The sequence below is a fragment of the Bombina bombina genome, chromosome 3, assembly GCF_027579735.1.
Source record: "Bombina bombina isolate aBomBom1 chromosome 3, aBomBom1.pri, whole genome shotgun sequence".
NCBI lineage: Eukaryota > Metazoa > Chordata > Amphibia > Anura > Bombinatoridae > Bombina > Bombina bombina.
The window spans coordinates 342,004,241-342,027,506 of NC_069501.1; positions in this window are offsets into that span (position 1 = coordinate 342,004,241).

A 23,266-nucleotide genomic window follows, 5' to 3' on the forward strand; every position below is an offset into this window, starting at 1 on the left:
TTTGCAGTATTTCCAAGTCTTGCCAAAAAAGTGAGCGTTAGACCTGTACCTGCAAGACTCGTAATACCAGTGGGCGTTACAAAACAGCGTTAGGACCGGCCAATGCTGCTTTTTATGCCTAACGCACAACTCGTAATCTAGCCGTTAGCAACATGTGCTGTTTCATGTATGCACCTTAGATTTCATATTGCTCTGTGATGTGTCTTTGGCTAGCTCTGGGATTTTATTGAGACTGGGGATGCCCAGTCTATGTGGGTTTTAATCAACATTCTATATTGACAGACAGTTTAAGCAAAAAGTTCCTTTCGTAGTTCAAAAATTCTACATTTATTAAGTATTATTTAGAATTTTACATCACCATTTCAGCCAAACTTCAACTGCTCATCCCACGCGTTTCCTTTCTATTCAGGACTTCATCAGGGATACACAGCTGTGTCCTTATGCTCTTTATATAGTTCATACAATTAACAATTATTACACCTCTTTCTATTAACTCTTAAAGTGACAGTTTATTTTTCATGTAAAGTATATACATTACATCATAAAATGTATACAATTTGTAAAGAAATAAAAATATTAAAAACAACAACAATGTGTATATAAAATAGAATACTTTGTTCCAATAATTGTTTATCTTATCTGTATCTTTATTAAGCAGTAAGGATTTTTAATTTATTTATTTTCTATGCAATTGTGTTCAGCTACCCATGATTTCATATCTTTATTATTTAATTTTTCCAAAGGAAACATTTTATCTTATATGAGAGAGGGAGCAAAAAAATTGTTTAAAAAAATGTATCAACTATAACTTTTACATACAAGTACAGCTATTTTTTGTATAATAAAAAATGATAATTATACAGTAGTTCCACAATAGTTGTACGTGAACAAAAAAAATATGTATTCACTGTAACTTTCCACATACAAGTTTTATTTGTATAAAATATAAGTATAATTATAGTTCCACAATAATAATAGTATGTGAAAAAAATAGTTAAAAAAAATTGCTTCTTCTCTCTTCTTTATTATCATCCCCTTTATATCTGATATTTCATTAATGCCCTCAGGTTTCCCTGTTTTAAGTGGAATATGCAAAATAACTTTTTTCTTATGAATGAGCTGTCTATCCCCTCCAGTAATTTTTTTTGGTACATTGTCTATAACTTGGAACTTTAACAAAGATTGTACATTTTTTATTGTTTCATTATTCCAAAGTCCCGCTGGTCTATGTACAGCAAAACGTTTTGCTACAGGGGTCTTAGGATATTCTAAAGATAGCAGATGGTCTTGTATATGATCTTTTACTGGGCGTGTTGCACACCCAGTATATTGACAAAAGCATTCTCCATAAGTTATTAAATAAACAGCATATTTCCTTTTACAGGTCAAATAGTTCCTTATTTCAAAAGTTTAGCCAGTTACTGTAAAACTAAATGTGTTGGCAACTTTTACAGGGGCATCCCCCCACACTTAAAACATCCTTAATTAATGGATAATCAATTAAGTTTAATTTCTTGTTTTTCAGAGAAATCCTTTTTAATTTGCGTTCAGAGTATTGCACACAATTCTTTAGATTTTTTTAATCCATTTATTAAATATATGTTTTTTTCATTAATACAATTTATACTTTTTGGATATTTAGTTCAGGGAATATGTATGTATTTCACATTTGATTGTTCTTTCCAAAACTGAATGGGAATTAGTCAAGTCCCCAGAGCATTAACTGTGAACTGCAGCCCAGAATATTTTTATATGATATATATATATATAACTCACATTTTAAACTGTGCATAAATTTAACATCTGAATGCTAATTTACAAGTAAAATCAAATTTTGGAGGGTTAATAGGTAAGTAAAAAAACATATAAGGCAGACATTACAAAGATCGCATTAATCACCTGGGGCGCAATCCGATATACGCCGCCCGTAGTTTCAGCTTGCAACTCGAGCTATCCCATATACGGCGTCGTCAGTGCCGTAGTCTGACAAACTAGCGATGTCCAGAAATCTGCGTAAGTACAAATTTCTGGAGTCGCCAGTGACTTACGGCACTTTAGAAACTGCCACCACATAAAAAAACTGATAAGTTATAAAATTTCCCGTACTGTCTAACACGCCTCCCAAACATAGCCCGACACGTATACCCCTCTATCCGCAATCCCCCCTCTCACTCCTAATAATAAATATGTTAACCCTAAACCGCCGCTCCCGGACCCCGCCGCCACCTATATTATACAGGGAGTGCAGAATTATTAGGCAAGTTGTATTTTTGAGGTTTAATTTTATTATTGAACAACAACCATGTTCTCAATGAACCCAAAAAACTCATTAATATCAAAGCTGAATATTTTTGGAAGTAGTTTTTAGTTTGTTTTTAGTTATAGCTATTTTAGGGGGATATCTGTGTGTGCAGGTGACTATTACTGTGCATAATTATTAGGCAACTTAACAAAAAACAAATATATACCCATTTCAATTATTTATTTTTACCAGTGAAACCAATATAACATCTCAACATTCACAAATATACATTTCTGACATTCAAAAACAAAACAAAAACAAATCAGTGACCAATATAGCCACCTTTCTTTGCAAGGACACTCAAAAGCCTGCCATCCATGGATTCTGTCAGTGTTTTGATCTGTTCACCATCAACATTGCGTGCAGCAGCAACCACAGCCTCCCAGACACTGTTCAGAGAGGTGTACTGTTTTCCCTCCTTGTAAATCTCACATTTGATGATGGACCACAGGTTCTCAATGGGGTTCAGATCAGGTGAACAAAGAGGCCATGTCATTAGATTTTCTTCTTTAATAACCTTTCTTGCCAGCCACGCTGTGGAGTTTTTGGACGCGTGTGATGGAGCATTGTCCTGCATGAAAATCATGTTTTTCTTGAAGGATGCAGACTTCTTCCTGTACCACTGCTTGAAGAAGGTGTCTTCCAGAAACTGGCAGTAGGACTGGGAGTTGAGCTTGACTCCATCCTCAACCCGAAAAGGCCCCACAAGCTCATCTTTGATGATACCAGCCCAAACCAGTACTCCACCTCCACCTTGCTGGCGTCTGAGTCGGACTGGAGCTCTCTGCCCTTTACCAATCCAGCCACGGGCCCATCCATCTGGCCCATCAAGACTCACTCTCATTTCATCAGTCCATAAAACCTTAGAAAAATCAGTCTTGAGATATTTCTTGGCCCAGTCTTGACGTTTCAGCTTGTGTGTCTTGTTCAGTGGTGGTCGTCTTTCAGCCTTTCTTACCTTGGCCATGTCTCTGAGTATTGCACACCTTGTGCTTTTGGGCACTCCAGTGATGTTGCAGCTCTGAAATATGGCCAAACTGGTGGCAAGTGGCATCTTGGCAGCTGCACGCTTGACTTTTCTCAGTTCATGGGCAGTTATTTTGCGCCTTGGTTTTTCCACACGCTTCTTGCGACCCTGTTGACTATTTTTAATGAAACGCTTGATTGTTCGATGATCACACTTCAGATGCTTTGCAATTTTAAGAGTTCTGCATCCCTCTGCAAGATATCTCACTATTTTTGACATTTCTGAGCCTGTCAAGTCCTTCTTTTGACCCATTTTGCCAAAGGAAAGGAAGTTGCCTAATAATTCTGCACACCTGATATAGGGTGTTGATGTCATTAGACCACACCCCTTCTCATTACAGAGATGCACATCACCTAATATGCTTAATTGGTAGTAGGCTTTCGAGCCTATACAGCTTGGAGTAAGACAACATGCATAAAGAGGATGATGTGGTCAAAATACTCATTTGCCTAATAATTCTGCACACAGTGTATGTATTACCCCCTAATCTGACCTCCCTACACCGCCGCCAGCTACATTAAATGTTTTACCACCTAATGTGAGCCCCCTACCCTGCCGCCACCTACATTAACTATATTACCCCCTAATATGATCCCCCTACACCACCGCCACCTATTTAAACTATATTAACCCCTAATGTGAGCCCCCTACACCGCCGCCACCTATATTAAAATTATTAACCCCTAATCTAATCCCCCTATACCGCCGCCACCTATATTAAATTTATTAACCTCTAAAATACTAAAATTTCCCTACCACTAAACCTAAGTCTAACCCTACAAATAGCCCTGAAAAGGGCCTTTTGTGTGGCATTGCCCCAAAGTAACCAGCTCTATTACCAGCCCTTAAAAGGGCCTTTTGCGGGGCATTGCCCCAAAGTAACCAGCTCTATTACCAGGCTTTTTGCGTGGCATTGTCACAAAGTAATCAGCTCTTTTACCTGTAATCTAATCCCCCTACACCGCCGCCACCTATAATAAATGTATTACCCCCTAATCTAATCCCTCTACACCGCCAGCACCTTTATTAAATATATTAACCCCTAATCTAATCCCCCTACACCGCCACCAACTATATTAAATATATTAACCCCTAATTATATTAAGGTTAATATAGTTAATATAGTTATAGATGGTAAAAGAGCTGGTTACTTTGGGGCAATGGCCCGCAAAAGGCCTTTTTTTTTTTTTTTATAACTTTATTTATAGTAATAGGATCCATTACACTCAAACAAGTTTTACAAGGAAATAGCATGGATACATTTGGAACAATTTGATCTGATGAAGTATACATACAATCAGTGTCCTTGTAAAACTATTCATAACATGCATCACAGTCCAAACGTCCTTTTTGTTTCTGTTGTAGGAATCATAGTACAAAAGGTAAGTATCAAAGAGCGGTCTGGATCCCTTTTTTTCAATTTTAACAAGAAAACAAACAAACAATACAGAACATAAACAAAATTATAACTTACCCACCGCAGCCCCAGACCTTTGTCCACAGACCAGGACCCGAGATAATAGTGTATGATTCATTTAGAGAGGGAGGTCAATTAGAACAGCTGGAGAGACACCAGTTACCCCTCAAATTTTCTTTAAGGATATAAAGGCTATTTCTAAAAGTATAGATTACTCTGCCTCTGACGGCTGTTGGTAAATTTAATAGATATGGTTCCCATTTATGCAGAAATCTTTTAATTCTCTTTTCTGGATCCCCCCTAACATCTGCTTGTTCAATTAACATTTGGAGGTGAATTTTTTTATTTAAGTGTTGAAATGGGGGAGATTTATTCTCTGGCCAACCAAACAAAATTGACTGCCTTGCAAGGATAATAACTGTAGAAATGAAGTCGTCAAAACTATGCTTTTGTCCTCCTGAAATTAGGAATATAATTTGCTGAGGAGAGAAACGTATCTGTGTCTTAACCAGTTTAGTTAACCATAAGGCTATTTTGTTCCAAAAACTAGACTGCTTTGGACAACTGAAAAACAAATTAATCCAATCTGGAGAGATATACACAGATATCTCTGGCTTCTGGTATCCATTTAGAATGCAAATTGGGAGTTATGTATGCCTGTTGAATGATTTTTAAATGTGTTTCCCTCAGGATCGCTGAGATAGTTATAGTCTGAATCTTGGTCAAACTGCCCTCTATCACTTCCTCATTTATTGCCAGATCTACATACCCCAACCACTTGGATATAATCCTTTGCTCTATATGGCCCTCACAGTGCTGGAGTAACAGATTATAAGTATTAGCAATAGTATAAGATCCTATCCTAGCCAAAACACACAGCTTATCTATGTTGGTCACGTCAGTGGTTAGCGTACCCTCGGATTTCAGCTTAAGTATGTAATGTCTACATTGAAAGTAAGCAAATCTGTGAGTGCTAGGGAGATTAGATATTATACCCTTTCAGGAGTTACGGAAAATGTTTAAAGTCAGCGGATTAATTAACTGTCTAAGTGTGATAAGTCCTCTCTGCTGCCATATTCTAAATGCTTCTGTAGTGTACCCCAGGAGAAATTGTAGGTTACCTTGAATTGGCAAGTATTTACTCAGTCTTTTGTATACCGCAGAATTTACAGACCCTATCCCAGGCTCTCAGGGGGACCCAATACAAAATGCGTGTCTGTATATATATTGTCAGGGAGGAGAGATCTGCATGTGGGAGAAATGCGATGCTTATTGGATTAATTAGACATGTCTCAAGAGCATGGATCGTAAAGTGATTGTTTCCCACAAGTCTATTGTTAGCTTAGTCAGAGTCGCCCAATTATACCATACAATATTTGGAAGCCTGAGTCCTCCTCTACCAAATGGCATGAAAAAAAAGGATTTCCCTATTCTAGGCTTTTTCCCCTTCCAAATGAAACGTCCCATAGCAGCCTGTAGGGAATTAGCATTTTGACGCAGGAGGAGAAGAGGAAGCATCTGCAACTGGTATAGAAGCTTAGGGAACGCCACCATTTTAAAAAGCTGAACTCTGCCTGAAAGGGAGATTGGCAACTTCGGTTTAACAGTGTCCCTGTAATTTAGTTGGTATATTTTGTTAGGATTAATATGTATGCAGATACCTAAATACTTAAAAGAGCCATCTATAACTCCAAGGCCTCCATATGAAATTGTAGTATTTTGTAAGTTTTGCAACCATGTTATCTCTGACTTGTCTATATTGACCTTATAGCCCGATAAGGACCCAAAGTCATCAACTAATGCCGAGATTTTACCCAAATTAGCACCTGGGTTTTCTTTGAAAAGTAACAAGTCATCCGCATATAATGATAAATGTTCTCTGTGGCCCTGTATATGAAGACCCTCAGAGTTCTGCCTGATATGGCAAGCCAGAGGCTCTATAGTCAAGTCAAACAACAAAGTGGGCAACCCTGTCTTGTACCTCTTTGCAACACAAAAGAAGATGAAAGACCTCCATTAATTATCAAAGCCGCCTTAGGAGTCATGTATAGTCTGCGGAGAAACTCTGGAAAATGCCCCGCAAAGCCAAATCTCTCTAAAGCAGTATGCAAGTGGTCCCACTCAATCCTATCAAAAGCCTTCTCCACGTCAAGTGCTAAGAGACAGGCGTCAGGGAGACGAACTGGTTTAGAGGAGTGGGTATTGTACCAATAATGGGCTGTAATTGCCAAAGTTTTATGTATATTAGTCACAGATGAACTGCATTTAATAAAGCCTGTTTGATCCGTATGTAGGTCAGAAAATTATCTATCCTAGACATTGAGTTATGCGACTTTGACAAACAGGTAAAATCTCTATCATCAGGATTACGGGCTCTCCATACGTCTGTTAAGTCCAGTGTGTCCTTAAATGACTGAATTAATGCCACCTCTCTTTTATATCTAGTCAAGCGTACCCTAGCCTTTTTAGACAAGGTCGGGTCTTGAAATCTATCTAACGGTAAGGCCTGAGCCAAGTTAAAGTCTCCCCCAACAATGTACGGAACATCATAGGATGCTAAATTTTGCCATCAAATTAGTCCAGAATCTAGGGCAATACTCGTTCGGGCCATAAACATTGCAAATTGTTTTTTTGAAGGAGTCCACTTGTAATAATGCTATGATATACCTACCCTGCTTGTCTACTACCACCCATGTAAAAAATACTGGAAGACCCTTACCCACCAGGACAGCTACCCCTCTCTTTCTACCCTCTGTAGGAGAATACAATATTTGCCCAACCCATCAACTTTTCAATTTCTCATGCTCTTCCATGGTTAACTTAGTTTCCTGTAGGAGCGCTATGTCTGTATTTAAATTTTTTAGCTGTTGCAAGATCATGCTCCTCTTTGCCGGAGACGTAATTCCTCCCACGTTCCATGAGGACACCCTAAGAGACCTAGCCATGTATGGTTACTATTAAGGCAAAGGGGCATAAGATGTAATTGTGCATAGGAAATGGCCATAAATTACAGCTGGTGTAAGGGGGGGAGGTGGGAGTATAACCCATGATTTCAAACCTGATATGTGGAGCTGAGTGTGGCCAGGATTTTCCTTGATATAAATGAAAAAGAATAACAGCTGTAAAAAAATATAGCCATGTGTGGTACGTCGTATCAAAGTAAGCAATGTATATCACAGGTTTAATCTTTAGGCTTAACCTCTGCCAGGGATATTCTTTTAATGAGGTCTGGGCAAAGTATGTGAGACTAAATGTAAGGAAACACACTGGATCTCTGAGGAGATAATATATCTGGGTTATGCATGGGGACTGATGAGCCAGAAATATAAGGCACACTGCATAATATAATGGCAAACAAAACTGAACATTAAACTGTGTAGCTCTCTCCAATAACCAACCAGCAGTGGAAAAACATGGTAAGTACCGCCCACTCTTTAGAGGCTCCAAGGTACATGCTGCATTGCCACCATGGGGGACGGCGAGCGAGGCCCAATTAGGCCCACCCACTTTTCGGGGTAACTCATGTGAATGAATACCATATGCAAACTCAGTAATCTCCCTGGTGTAACTTGCAACTATGGTACATAATAAACCTGTCACTGAAACTTTATATAGCAATAAAAACAATAAGAACTCCTGTATATGAAGGTTACTATACATTTTGTGGTATTGATAAGATAAAACAGTGCTGCTACATATACTTATCAACCATTGTCCTGCCTCCTTTCAGAGGTTAAGAAAGCTTGGACTGCTGCTGGTGAGTGAAATATCTTGGGCCCTGAAGCCGTGAGCAGTTTCAGATAGCTGGATATAACAGGGCAACCTTATGTCCCTGCTCATGAAGTTGTGAGCAGAGAGGAGAGAATTCCTTGCATCTTTTTGTTACATCCATTGAAAAATCTTGGAACAGAAGGCGTCGATCTTCATGTTTGAGTTCCTTAATGTTTCTGTAGACTCTCAGTATGGCTAATTTGTCTTGATAGTTCAAACACTTAAAGATGACTTGACGGGGTCTTTCCTTAGAGTTCTCTAGGAATCTGTCTGGGCCTATTCGATGGGCTCTTTCAATGTCTAGGGATTGGTAATCTGATGACATTTCTAGCATTTTGGGTAGTGTGGATGTCAAAAATTGCAGTAAGTCTTTTTCCTTGATCGATTCTGGCACCCCCACTATCCTCAAGTTATTTCTCCTGCTGCGATTCTCAAGGTCTTCAACCTTGTCCTGCAAGTATTGATTTTGTTTCAGGAGGTTTTTGAGAGAACTATCTGATTCTTCTTGCCTGTCTTCGACCTCTGAAATTCGATGTTCAGCAGCAGTGAGGCGTGTGGAGAATGCTCTCATCTCACTTGTGATTGTATCCACCCCAGCCTGCAATTAATCCATTTTTGGCAGAAAGAATGTTTTAAGTTCTTGTAATAGAGATCCATGGTCATTTGAGAAGCTTCTGCTAGCATCCATCTGAGATGGTTCACCAGCCTGGACATCAGCAACTGATTTAAGTTTTCTATCTTGTGTCCTTGACCTATGGCACATGGTGTCTGTTTTAGGCGGAGACAAGCTTTGGGAAATAATCGTCAAATTTCATAGAATCCCAGACAAAAGTAAGCTGGATCTAGCAGTTCTTATGGTAAATGAGGTGTTAATACCAATGAATCAATGTATGTTTCAAGAAATAGCCCAGTATCTGCAACTATTCAAGAAGGCAGGCATCACACATAAGAATTGTGCATAGAGGTATAGTGTGCAGGTCACAGCACAGTTTAACATATACGGTAAATACCAATCCATGAAAAAGGCAGCACATTAATCATGTATAGGCTCTTTTAGGAGCTGGCGACAGGCAATAGTTGACCAAAGTGTCTCTTTTTACCTTCTCTCAGCTGGGTGCTTTGCGGGACTCACACAGTTCAGGCCCCACATGTATGTTGACTTGCCATAAATTACACTGTGAGATCGCAGGCAAAACTGAGGTACATGAAATCGTTACACAGCAATTGAATTATTATGTCTGGAGTCCTAGATCAAGTTTTCTAAACAGCCTAGTGTCTGCAATGGTTCAAAAAGGCAGGCATCACATGCAAGAATTGTGCATAGAAGTACAGCGTGCAGGCCACAGCGCAGCTTAACATATACAGTAAATACCAATCCATGAAGAAGAAGGCCCATTAATCATGTATAGTCTCTTTTAGGAGTGGGCGACAGGCAATAGTTAACTGAAGTGTCCCCTTTTACCTTCTCACAGCCAAGTGCTCTGCGGAACCCACACAGCTTAGGCCCCACGCGTATGTCGACTTGCCAGAAATCACACTGTGAGACCACAGGCGAACCTGAGGTACATGAAAGTGTTAAATAATGGTTGAATTATGTCTGGAGCCCTGGATTAAGTTCTACTGTGTGGTCTAGTATCTGTAACTGTTCAAGGATGCAGAAAATTAGCAGGTACCATACACATACGAGTTACGTGTAGAGAAAAAAAAAAGTGCGCAGATCATAGAACAATCTGAAGCATACGGTAAATACCAATCCATGAAAAAGTTAATCATCATGCAATAGTGCAATAATAAGGCATAGTCTCTTTTGGAGTAGGCCACAGAAAATGCTTAGCTGGAGTGCTCTCCTTTACCTTCCTTCATCTGTATATTTTGAGCGGCCCACAGAATCTAAGCCCCACATGCATGGCAGTTTGTATTAGGCCCATAGAGATGGATTTGGTTGCCAACAAGGCTGTCTTACCCTCTTGCAAAGTGTCGGGTTTGTTCGTAGGCTGGTTTTAATAGGTCTGTGGCGTTGCTCCTAGTATGACGCCTTTCGCGCCTCTTCTTTGCTTTTTTTTCCTTCCGTGGACCAGGACCGATGTTAAAGTCCTGCGTGCGAGAGCCCTGCTCCTCTTGTCAACCAAAATGTAGCGGCCAGTACTCGGCCCTTCACTTGGCAAGATATAAGGCACGGGGGTGGACAGATAAAGCAGTTTTAGCAACTTTTAATAAAGATTAGTTACGGAGCTCTGTCTTCTTGATGCTGGTCCGAAGCTCCGCCCACCGGAAGTCTCCAAAAGGCCCTTTTAAGAGCTGGTAATAGAGCTGGTTACTTTGGGGCAATGCCACGCAAAAAGCCCTTTTCAGGGCTATTTGTAATTTAGTTTAGGGTAGGACATTTTAGTATTTTAGGGGGTAATACATTTATTATAGGTGGTGGCGGTGTAGGGGGATTAGATTAGGGGTTAATACATTTAATATAGGTGGCGGCAGTGTAGGGGGATTAGATTAGGGGGTAATATAGTTAAAATAGGTGGCGGCGGGGTAGGGGGCTCACATTAGGGGGTAATAATTTTAATATAGATTGCAGTGGTGTAGGGGGATTACATTAGGGGTTAATAATTTTAATGTAGGTGGTGACGGTGTAGGGGGATCACATTAGGGGGTTAGACATTTAATTTAGGTGGCGGCAGGGTCCGGGAGCAACGTTTTAGGGGTCAAACACTATTAGGGATGCGGCGGGGGATCGCGGATGACAGGTAGATAGACATTGCACATGCGTTAGGTGTTAGGTTTTATTTTGCAGTCAGTTTAGGGATCTACGGGGCACCAATACTCAGCATAAGGCTTACTACGCCTGCAATTTGTGGCGAGGTGAAAATGGAGTAAGATTTCTCAATTTTCGCCACGTAAGTCCTTACGCTGTATATTGGATACCAAACTGCGCTGGTTTGGTATACCTGTCTATGGGCCAAAAAACTACGGCCGAAGGCAGAAATATACGAGCGTAACTTTTATGTTACGCCGTATATAGGATACTAAACCAGCACAAAATTTGGCGTCGCCGGCTTTTGCGGGTGACGATTTATATCGGTTTGCGGCCCTGGTATGCTTTATCTTTGCTCTGGTCACATTTTTGTTGATTCCATAAATCTCTGTGGAAATCTGGAACAAATCTTTAAACTAAATGTTGCTGTTATATTGTTTTCAGATTCAAACATACTTATTCAAATGGCAATTATTCTTATGAATTGGAATGACTTAGAAGATGAAACAAAAAGTAATCATAGTTGTCATTTGATGTTTTGCATTGTAATTTTGATGTGTTAAAATCCAGGCCTTTCATTTTCAAAACACACATTTTTATGTTCAGTTAATTGTCATTTTCTTTTGTTATCTATATGTAAATATAAAATGCAATTAATGATTGTTTATGTTCTGGAATACAATGAGCATAAATAATTCTCATACAATGGGACAGACACTATTTTTGACTGTGTTTCAATATTTTAGTCAGTATTAAATTTGATATGCTAGTTTGCTAGTTTCATCTTCAAAAGAAGATACATTAATATTTATTTATATAGTTGTCTATGTAAGCTTACTGACTGACATCAAAGATTACAGGATACTTAATGTTTCATATAAAAAAAAAAGTTTTTTTTATTGAATTCTGTGTTGTTGCTTAGCAACAATTAGAAGAATAAAATCCAAGGCAAATGTTATGTTGTTAAATGTCATGGACAACTGTAGGCAATCTGTTTTACCAAGATCCTTTTTTTTTTAACAAAACATTTATATATATAATCATAATTTACCATTTAAAATGTTACATTTTTCTATGACTTTGGCCTTTATTATTTTTTTTTATACATTTTATATTTTTTATAAACAGCAATACATTATTAAATATTTCTTCAAAAACCTGTCATTTTTAATCATAGAAAATATTTTATAAAGTATTATATTAATGAACTGATAATGAGAAAAAGAAAAAATATATATGTAATAACTATTAACTAATACTATTGGTATGGTAGAAGACATCAGTACAATATGAGTCATATATTGAAATACTTTATTCTGAGAGGTCAGTATGACCTGTGTTTTGGAATACATGTAGCACAGATATTTCAATATTAAAAAAAGAAAAGTATAGAAAAATAAATTGATAAAATCATACGAGATTGAAAAATTCAATGGTTAATTATTGGTTCAATGAAACTTAACTAGTAGTAGCAATCGACGAATGGTACTTAGGTATTATTATTGTTTATTACAAGAATAAAAGAAGTAATACAGCGCATAAGGGCAGTTGGATAATTTTAATCTAGTAAGAGGTATTAGCAGCAGAGAAAGCAAGTTCGTCAATCGATAGGATTGAGGTATCTGAGATGGCACATATCATTGAGATGTTCATAATAATTTAGGATCACAGTATTCGATTTCTATTGTATGTTTTTTTTAGTTGGAAATATAATGACAGACAATCAAGCCCAGCCCTACACGCCCATAAGCAATGGCGTATTGCTTTGGGATTGGTAGAGAGGTATTGCCACTTGCCCTATTAGAGAGAGAGAATATCGCCAATTTTAGTTAACGCAAAAATAAGCCATACATTAATAAATATAATCCGTGTAGGTAGTGAGAGGTGATGCGCAAGTGGAGTTGGTGAGTTGAAGTGTGACTGCTGCGAGTCAGTAGGGAATGTGTGGGGTTCTATGGAGCCGATGATATTAGCATCAATTGATAGGATTGAGGTATCTGAGATGGTACGCATCACTGAGATGTTAATAATAATTCAGGATCACAGTATTCAATGTTTATTGTATAGGTTCTTTTAGTTGGAAGTACAATGACAGACATTAAAGCCCAGCCTTACACGCCCATAAGCGATGACGTATCGCTTTGGGATTGGTAGAAAGGTATCGCAACTTGACCTATTAGAGAGAGAAAATATTGTCATTTCAGTTAACACAATAATAATAATAAAAAAAAAGAATGTTGTATTTTTTAATAAAATACACGAGAATCTGAATTTGGAGTTTTTAGCTAATCAGTACATTAAATTATTCAATATTAGATTTAAGGGTATACACTAAGGGCACAATGTGCTACACACATCAAGGAATTGGATTTTAACTATGTGTTTATATTGTATTGGTTTCATCATGAAATAACTATGCCTTATAAACATAAGGGTTAAATAGATATCTACACACATCAAGGAATTTGATTTTAACTATGTGTTTATATTGTATTGGTTTCATCATGAAATAACTATGCCTCACAAACATAAGGGTTAAATAGATATCTACACACATCAAGGAATTGGATTTTAACTATGTGTTTATATTGTATTGGTTTCATCATGAAATAACTATGCCTGTCAAACTTAAATAGATATCTACACACATCAAGGAATTGGATTTTAACTACGTGTTTATATTGTATTGGTTTCATCATGAAATAACTATGCCTGACAAACATAAGGGTCAAATAGATATCTACACACATCAAGGAATTGGATTTTAACTATGTGTTTATATTGTATTGGTTTCATCATGAAATAACTATGCCTGACAAACATAAGGGTTAAATAGATATCTACACACATTAAGGTAACTTTGTGTTTATATTGTATTGGTTTCATCATGAAATAACTATGCCCGACAAACATAAGGGTTACATAGATATCTACACACATCAATGAATTTGATTTTAACTATGTGTTTATATTGTATTGGTTTCATCATGAAATAACTATGCCTGCAAACATAAGAGTTAAATAGATATCTAATTAAGGTGAACAGAACAGCTGTGTTTAGGGGTGTAACCACCCTAATGTGTTTCTATTGGTTAAATGTAGTATATATTCTTGAGCTCTCAGTCAGGTTGTTAGATGCCTGAGGAAACAGCAAGCTAGCTGAGAAACTAGCTGCATTTTAATACAGAGTGATATTTGTATACACTGTGCTTTTAAAGACCATTGTTTTAATAAAAGTGATTTTAAAACGTATCACTTGACTGAGATCCTGTCCATGTTTGTTTGCGGTTGGAGACTACAGCCTAGACTGAGACCTGTGGGAAAAGAACAGTGAGCTGGGACACTGTGAGATTCCAGTATGCACTACTAAGCACGAGTGAGTGCTGCCATACTTGTGAGTACCTGAACATCTGTTATCACATATTTGTACACCATCTGTACTTTATTACACTAGGAGGCGCCCTTCTGTGTGTTTGTTTTATACCATCACAGATTCCAGTTAACCTCTTCTATTTGGGAAGGAGTTGCCGTGAATTCAACAATAAAAGACCATTGGAAGCAAGTCCAAATGGACAACACTTTTTTCAGTGATTGATTCACCTATGGACTGATAAGTTATATCATTTTGTATATTTTATCACACTATATATACACCAATTTTTTGTTGTATTTTGTAATCTGTTGACATTATAGGAGGGATCTAGCACTATATATATTCTGTGTATATTAGCGCCCCCTTGAGTGGTGACAGAGTATTGTCATCAGGTTGGTTACAAGTTCCCTGTGTCACTGCATAGATCACTAGTTAGGTATTGTCATAAACACTGTAAATTGTTCTGAAGGCTGTATCTCCAGAAAGATATAATACATATGAAAAGATGGCAACATAAATGGTATGTGACGCAGTTCAGGTGAAGAAAAGAAAATAAAGAAGGTAATAAGTAGTGATGTCGCGAACATAAAAATTTGGGTTTGCGAATGCGAACTTCCGCAAAATTTCGCGAACCGGGCGAACCGCCATAGACTTCAATTGGCAGGCGAATTTTAAAACTCACTGGCCATAATAGTGATGGAAAAGTTGTTTCAAGGGGACTAACACCAGGACTGTGGCATGCCGGTGGAGGATCCATGGCAAAACTCCCATGGAAAATTACATAGTTGATGCAGAGTCTGGTTTTAATCCATAAAGGGCATAAATCACCTAACATTCCTAAATTGTTTGGAATAACGTGCTTTAAAACATCAGGTATGATGTTGTATCGATCAGGTAGTGTAAGGGTTACGCCCGCTTCACAGTGACAGACCAAACTCCCGCAGTGGGTACAACATCATCATCATCATCACACCGTACGTCCATGTGTGTAATGCTGCCTGACTGAGACATATCCCTGTTATCTACATCCTCTGGCAATAATGGTTGCGCATCACTCATTTCTCCCAACTGATGTGTAAATAACTCCTCTGACAGATCAAGTGAAGCGGCTGTGGTGCTAGTGTTGGTGGTGGTGGCAGATGGGCGAGTGGTAACTTGAGAGGTGCCCAAAGCTAAGCTGGAGGAGGATGGTGCGTCAAGGTTCCGAGCGGAAGCTGTAGAAGATTGGGTGTCCTGTGTTAGCCAGTCAACTATGTCCTCAGAACTTTTCGAGTTCAGGGTACGTGGCCTCTGAACACTGGGCATTATTCTAGGGCCAAAGGGAATCACAGCACCATGATGGCCCCTGCGGCGTGGCCTGCCTCTGCCTGTCATTTTTTTTCAATTAGTGGTACTATGCGTGCAAGCTACTGTGACAATAGATATGAGTGGCACTGTGCAGAAGTTGGCAGAGTAGACGCTGTAGGCCTGACACACACGCTTGCAGACAACTAACTGCTATTCAATCTATTGCAGTCAAAATTGTATTTTTTTTTTTAAATGTACACTACTGTTACACCAGATATGAGTTGCACTGGTGTGACACTGTGCCCTGGCAGGCCCTGAAACGCACACGTGTGAAGGAAACTGACTGTTATTATTTCACAGTCAAAAAAGTGTTGTTTTTTTTAAATGTACACTACTGTTACACCAGATATGAGTGGTGGCACTGGGCAAGTGGGCACAGTATACGCTGTGAGCCTGACACAAACGCTGGCAGGCAGGCAACTGCAATTAGATTACACAGGAAAAAAAAAAAAAGCAGACTGATTTTCTAGCCCTAAAAAGGGATTTTTGGGGTGCTGTCCTTACAGCAGAGATCAGATGAGTCCTTCAGGACTGTAGTGGACACTGAATACACTAGCCTAGCTATCGATTTCCCTATTAAATCAGCAGCAGCTACACTGTCCCTCCTCTCACTAAGAAAGCAGCTTCCGAATGAATCTAAAATGGATGCTGTCCAGGAGGTGGGAGGGTCTGGGAGGGAGGGTCTGCTGCTGATTGGCTGGAATGTGTCTGCTGACTGTGAGGTACAGGGTCAAAGTTTACTCAATGATGACAAATAGGGGGCGGACCGAACATCGCATATGTTCGCCCTTCGCGGCGAACCGAACCTGCTATGTTCGCCGGGAACTATTCACCGGCGAACTATTCGCGACATCACTATTGAGGGCTGTGAGGCCAGAAAAGAAAATGAATCCAGAGTAAAGCAACACACTTTGCAAACATGTGCAAGTGCTGCAATCAGATAGAGCTTGTGTAAACATGGAGCCTGAGTGTGCTGATTATTGCCAACCCAGGGGAGAGAAGTCTGTAGTAAAGCAAACTAATACAGACATGGGTTTTGCAACAGTCAGCAGTGGAGACTCTCAAACAGCTGCATGGATAAGTTGTGGTATTTGAACATCATGGAGCAGCAGCAGACCCCAGTAAGTCTTTTGTCAGTGTTGTATCATCTGTGCCTTCTGTTTTTAAAGTATCCCAAGTATCTGCAACAAGCTTTAAAATGCAAATGCCGCTGTTTACTGACCAACCTTCAACTTCCAAACATGAAGCTTGGAGAGGCCCAAAGTCTTTTTCTAATTTACCTGGGATACAATCCATTAGATGCAGAGCCTCACGTTGCATACACGCTGCCATCTTTTTAATATACAGTATATGTAATTGATACTATACCCTAGTTATCTTTTTATCTTGTAATTCTCAACTGCATTCATTTTTCGCACTTTTTATTATTCTTCATACAAAATTGATTTGCTGCTCACTATTCTGATTTGCACGATGCACCTATTTTTACTATGCTGACAAATTATTGTTAGCTCATAAGGTCCCTCAATGTCAGCTAAATTACGAGTTATGCGCGCTATAGGGAAATTAATGAACACAACAAAAATTGCGTTATTTAAACCCCTATAGCGCAGCCATTATAAGTTTTCAAACAGCTGGCTTGTGCATGCGATATGATGGTTTTAAGCTCCATACCGCACAAAATTCAAGCGCTGTTTTGACGTGCACGTGCACGCTATCCACATAGACATCAATGGGGAGAGCGGCTTAGGAAAAAAACTAACACCTGCGATCACGGAATGAAAGCTCTGTAACGCAGCCTCATTGATGTCTATGGGGAAAAATAAACGTATGTTTAAACCTAACAACCTAACAGAAACCCCACGTCTAAACACCCCTAATCTGCTGCCCACGACATCGCCGCCACCTAAATAAATCTATTAACCTCTAATCTGCCACCCCCAACATTGCCGCCACTATACTAAAGTTATTAACCCCTATTCTCCTGTACCCCAACATCGCCCACAATATAATAAATCTATTAACCTCTATTCTGACGCTCCCTGACATCGCCGCCACTATACTAAAGTTATTAACCCCTAAACCTCTGGCCTCCCACATCACTGCCACTAAATAAATCTATTAACCCTAAACCGTCAGCCCCCCACATTGCAACAACCTAAATTAAACTATTAACCCCTAAACCTAACCCTAACCCTAACGTAACCCTAACCATAACCCTAACACCCCCTAACTTTAACATAATTAAAATAGAGCTAAATTAAACTTACAACTATTAACTAAATAATTCCTATTTAAAACGAAATACTTACCTGTGAAATAAAACCTAAGCTAGCTACAATATAACTAATAGTTACATTGTAGCTAGCTTAGGTTTTATTTTTATTTCACAGGTAAGTTTGTATTTATTTTAACTAGGTAGACTAGTTAGTAAATAGTTATTAACTATTTACTAACTACCTAGTTAAAATAAATACAAATTTACCTGTGAAATAAAACGTAAGCTGCCCTACACTAAAACCTAACATTACAAAATAAAAAAACAATAAAATAAAATAAGAAATACAAAAAAATAACAAACACTAAAATTAATAAAAAAATAAAAAAACCTACCATTATAAAAAAAAAAATTTTTTTATCCAAAACAATACAAATTATTCCTATTCTAATACCCTTTAAAAAAAGAAAAACACCCCAAAATAAAAAAGCCTAATGTAGAATAAACTACTAAGGGCCCTTAAAATGGACTTTTGTGGGCCCTTAAAAAAACCTTTTGTAGGGCATTGCCCTAAAGTTAACAGCTTATTTGCTACCAAGCAAAACAAACACCCCCTAACAGTATACAACCCCCACCCCCCAAACCCACAAAATAAAACTAAAGTAAAGCCTAATCTACCCATTGCCCTGAAAAGAGCATTTGTATGGGCATTGCCCTTAAAAAGGCATTTAGCTTGTTTACAAAAAGCCCAAATCCTAAACTAGTAAAAAAAAACACCCAAAAAAACAGCCAATAGAATTTCAGAAGCTCTCATCCTATTGGCTGTTTTGAACAGACAATAGGATTTCAGTAGCTCTCATCCTATTGGCTGATTTGAATTTCCAAAATCAAATCAGCCAATAGGAATGCAAGGGATGCTATCCTGAATTGCGTACCTTGCATTGAAGATTCAGTGTACGGCAGCGACCGCATGAAGTAGATGCTCCGTGCCTTATGTCTTCAGGATGGACCCGCTCCCCGCCACCGGGATGAAGATAGAAGAGGCCGTCTGGATGAAGACTTCTCGCCACCTGGATGAGGACTTCGCTGCCTGGATGAAGATAGAAGAGGCTGCTTGGATGAAGACTTCTCGCCGCCTGGATGAGGACTTCGCCACCTGGATGGTTAGTGATAGGTAGTTATTTTGGGTGTTTTTTTTTTTTAGTTTAGGGTTTGAGTTTTCGTAAACAAGCTAAATGCCCTTTTCAGGGCAATGCAAAAGAGCTAAATGCCCATACAAATGCCCTTTTCAGGGCAATGGTTAGCTAAGGTTTTTTTAGATAGTTTTTTTTATTTTGTGGGTTTGGGAAGGTGGGTGTTTGTAATGTTAGTGGGTGTTTGTATTTTTTTTTTCAGGTAATAGAGCTGTTTAACTTAGTGCAATGCCCTACAAACGGCCCTTTAAAGGGCAATAGGTAGTTTACTCTAGATTAGGTTTTTTATTTTGGTGTGTTTTTTTTTTTAAAATGGGTATTAGAATAGGAATATTTTTTATTATTTTTGATAATTTGTTTGTTATTTTGTGTAATGTGTTTTTTTGTTTTGGGGTGGGTTTTTATTTTTAGATTAGGGCTTGGGCATTTCATAAAAGAGCTGAATGCCCTTTTAAGGGCAGGAAAAAGAGCTAAATGTTCTTAAGGGCAATGCCCATACAAATACCCTTTTTATGGCAATAGGTAGATTAGGTTTTACTTTAGTTTTATTTTGTAGCTTTGAGGGGTTATATACTGTTAGGGGGTGTTAAGAAGTGTTAACTTTAGGGCAATGCCCTACAAAAGGTCCTTTTAAGGGCCCTTGGTAGTTTATTCTAGATTAGGCTTTTTTATTTTGGGGTGTTTTTTTTTTTTTTTTTTTTTTAAAGGGTATTAGAATAATATTTTTAATTGTTTGGGATAATTTTGTTTGTTATTTTTTGTAATGGTAGGTTTTTTATTTTTGAAATGTTAGGTTTTACTGTAAGGCAGCTTAGGTTTTATTTGACAGGTAAGTTTATTATTATTATCGGTTATTTGTAGAGCGCCAACAGATTCTGCAGCACTATAAACAAAGAGGGAGTACAACAAAACAATTATAGGGATCAAATGGGTAGAGGGCCCTGTCAAGAGTTGCACTATTGTAGTCAGCTCTTAAGAAGGTGATCTACAAACAGCTGGACTCTTAGGCTTACATGCTAAGGGGGTTCAGGGGATAGCAATGGAGGAGAGGAACTGGTATTAGAAAAGGTTAGTGTAGGTTGTATGCATCCCTGAACAGTAGAGTCTTTAGGGAGCACTTGAAGCTTTAAAAACTAGAAGAGAGTCTTGTGGAGCGAGGTAGAGAGTTCCACAAGATGGGAGCCAGTCTGGAGAAGTACTGTAAACGGGAGTGTGATGAGGTGACAAGAGAGGAGGAGAGTAGGAGGTCATGAGCAGAGCGAAGGGGACAGGAGGGAGAGTATCTGGAGACAAGGTCTGAGATATAGGGGGGAGCAGTGCAGTTGAGGGCTTTGTATGTCAGAATGAGAATTGTGTGTTTGATCCTAGAGGCAAGAGGAAGCCAGTGAAGGGATTGGCAGAGAGGTGCAGCAGAGGAAGAGCGACGTGTAAGGAAGATGAGTCTGGCAGAGGCATTCATTATGGATTGTAAAGGAGCTAGGCGGCAGGTGGGGAGACCAGAGAGGACAGAGTTCCAGTAATCAAGGCGGGAAAGAGTGAGAGAGTGGATACAATCTTAGTTGTGTCTTGTGTAAGGAAGTGTCTAATTTTAGAGATGTTTTTAAGGTGGAAGTGGCAGGCTTTAGCCAAGGACAGAATGTGAGGAGTGAAAGAAAGATCTGAGTCAAATGTGACCCCGAGACATCGGGTGTGGGGGGTAGGGGTAATGATGGAGTTGTCGACAGTTAAAGAGAGATTGGGGGTGGAGAGTTTTTAGGAAGGGGGGAAAATAAGGAGCTCAGTTTTGGAGAGATTTAGCTTGAGTTAGTGAGAGGACATCCAGTTAGATATGTGAGAAAGACAGTTAGTAACACAGGTTAGCAAGGAAGGAGATAGGTCTGGTGCAGAGAAGTAGATTTGGGTCTCATTGGCATACAAATGATATTGTAAACCGTGGGACTTTATTAGGGAACCTAGTGATGATGTGTAGATTGAGAAGAGAAGGGGACAGAGGGCAGGGCCTTGCGGTACTCCGACAGAAAGTGGTGACGGGGTTTGTATTTATTTTGACTAGGTAGTTAGTAAATAGTTAAAATAAATACAAACTTACCTGTCAAATAAAAATAAAACCTAAGCTAGCTACAATATAACTATTATTTGTATTTATTTTACAGGTAAGTATGTCTTTAGTTTTAAATAGGTTTTTAGTTAATAATTGTAACTTTAATTTAGCTCTATTTTAATTTTGTTAAAGTTAGGGGGTGTTAGGGTTAGGGTTAGGTTTAGGGGTTACTAGTTTAAATTAGTTTATTGCCATGTGGGGAACTTTTGGTTTAGGGGTTAATAGCTTTATTTAGTATATTTCGTTGTGGGGGGCTTGTGGTTTAGGGGTTAATAGGTTTATTATAGTGGCGTCGGAATTAGGGCTTAATAACTTTAGTATAGTGTGGGTGATATGGGCGGAAGGCAGATTAGGGGTTAATAATATTCAAATAGTGTTTGCGATGCGGGAGGGCGGTGGTTTAGGGGTTAATAACTTTATTAGTGGCAGCGATGTTGGGAGCGGAAGATCAGGGGTTAGAGGGCCTCGGTTTAGAGGTTAATAGGTAGTTTATAGGTGTTTAGTGCACTTTGTGACAGTTTAGTTGTGAGTTTTATGTAACAGTTTTGTAGCGTAAAACTCATAACTACTGCTTTAGATTGCGAAACGGATCTTGTCGGTATAGGCTGGAACGCAAGCAATTTTAGCCTCACTGCAAAACTCGTAATGGCAGCGCTATGGAAGTCCCATGAGAAAACATAATTTTTATGTGTGCAGGACTGACGTTGCGTTACAGGCTAAAAGGCTTCAGGTACAGCTATACCGACAAGACTTGTAATGACTGCGGTGCTGTTTTAACCCTGAAATGACCATTTTTTCATCATTAAAAGACGAACGCACAACTCGTAATCTAGGTGTGTGTGAATTACTGTTTTTTCACATATTACACTTACATTGCACATATTTAATGCATTTTAAACTTTTGGTTTACTTGCATACAATATACTGTTCTCTAATTATCAATATTACATATGTTGCAATGTATGTATATAAATCTAAGTCATTTACCACTGTGCTAATTTTTGCATCTTATACTACTTCTTGTAATGTCTGGGTTAGATGCCTAATTACATTTTGTTGTCCTCGTTTTTATACTTTGTGCAATGACAATAAAATAATCTAATCTTAGTAAAATCCATTAATAAGGAGGAATGTTGTCAGATTAACCTATTGTGGCAAACATAAAGAAGACAGAGGTCTGGAGTATTTGGGCCAGGTTCCTTATTTTCTTATTAAGAAATCACTGTGATTTTATCCAAATGCTGTTTTTGCTCTGCTACATGCTGCGTATTCAGAGTATTATGATATCAGCTTTAAAGGGACACTGAACCCAAATTTTGTCTTTCGCAATTCAGATAGATCATGCAATTTTAAGCAACTTTCTAATTTACTTCTATTATCAATTGTTCTTCGTTCTCTTGCTATCTTTATTTGAAAAGAAGGCAACCCAGGTTGTTCACCAAAAGTGGGCCGGCATCTAAACTTACATTCTTGCATTTAAAATAAATATGCCAAGAGAATGAAGAAAATTTGATAATAGGAGTAAATTAGAAAGTTGATTAAAATATCATGCTCTATCTGAATATTGAAAGAAAAAATGTGGGTTCAGTGTCCCTTTAAGACAATATCTCATCTGGAGACTTTATGGCAACAGAATAACATTGTAAGGCACACCTGAGTAAAATAACTTTAAGGCATGTCAAATTTCCAGGCTAGAGTCTCTGTCTGTGAGCATTGTATTTGATCAGGAAAACATTCCAGTAGAATACATAATCTTCTGGCTGAA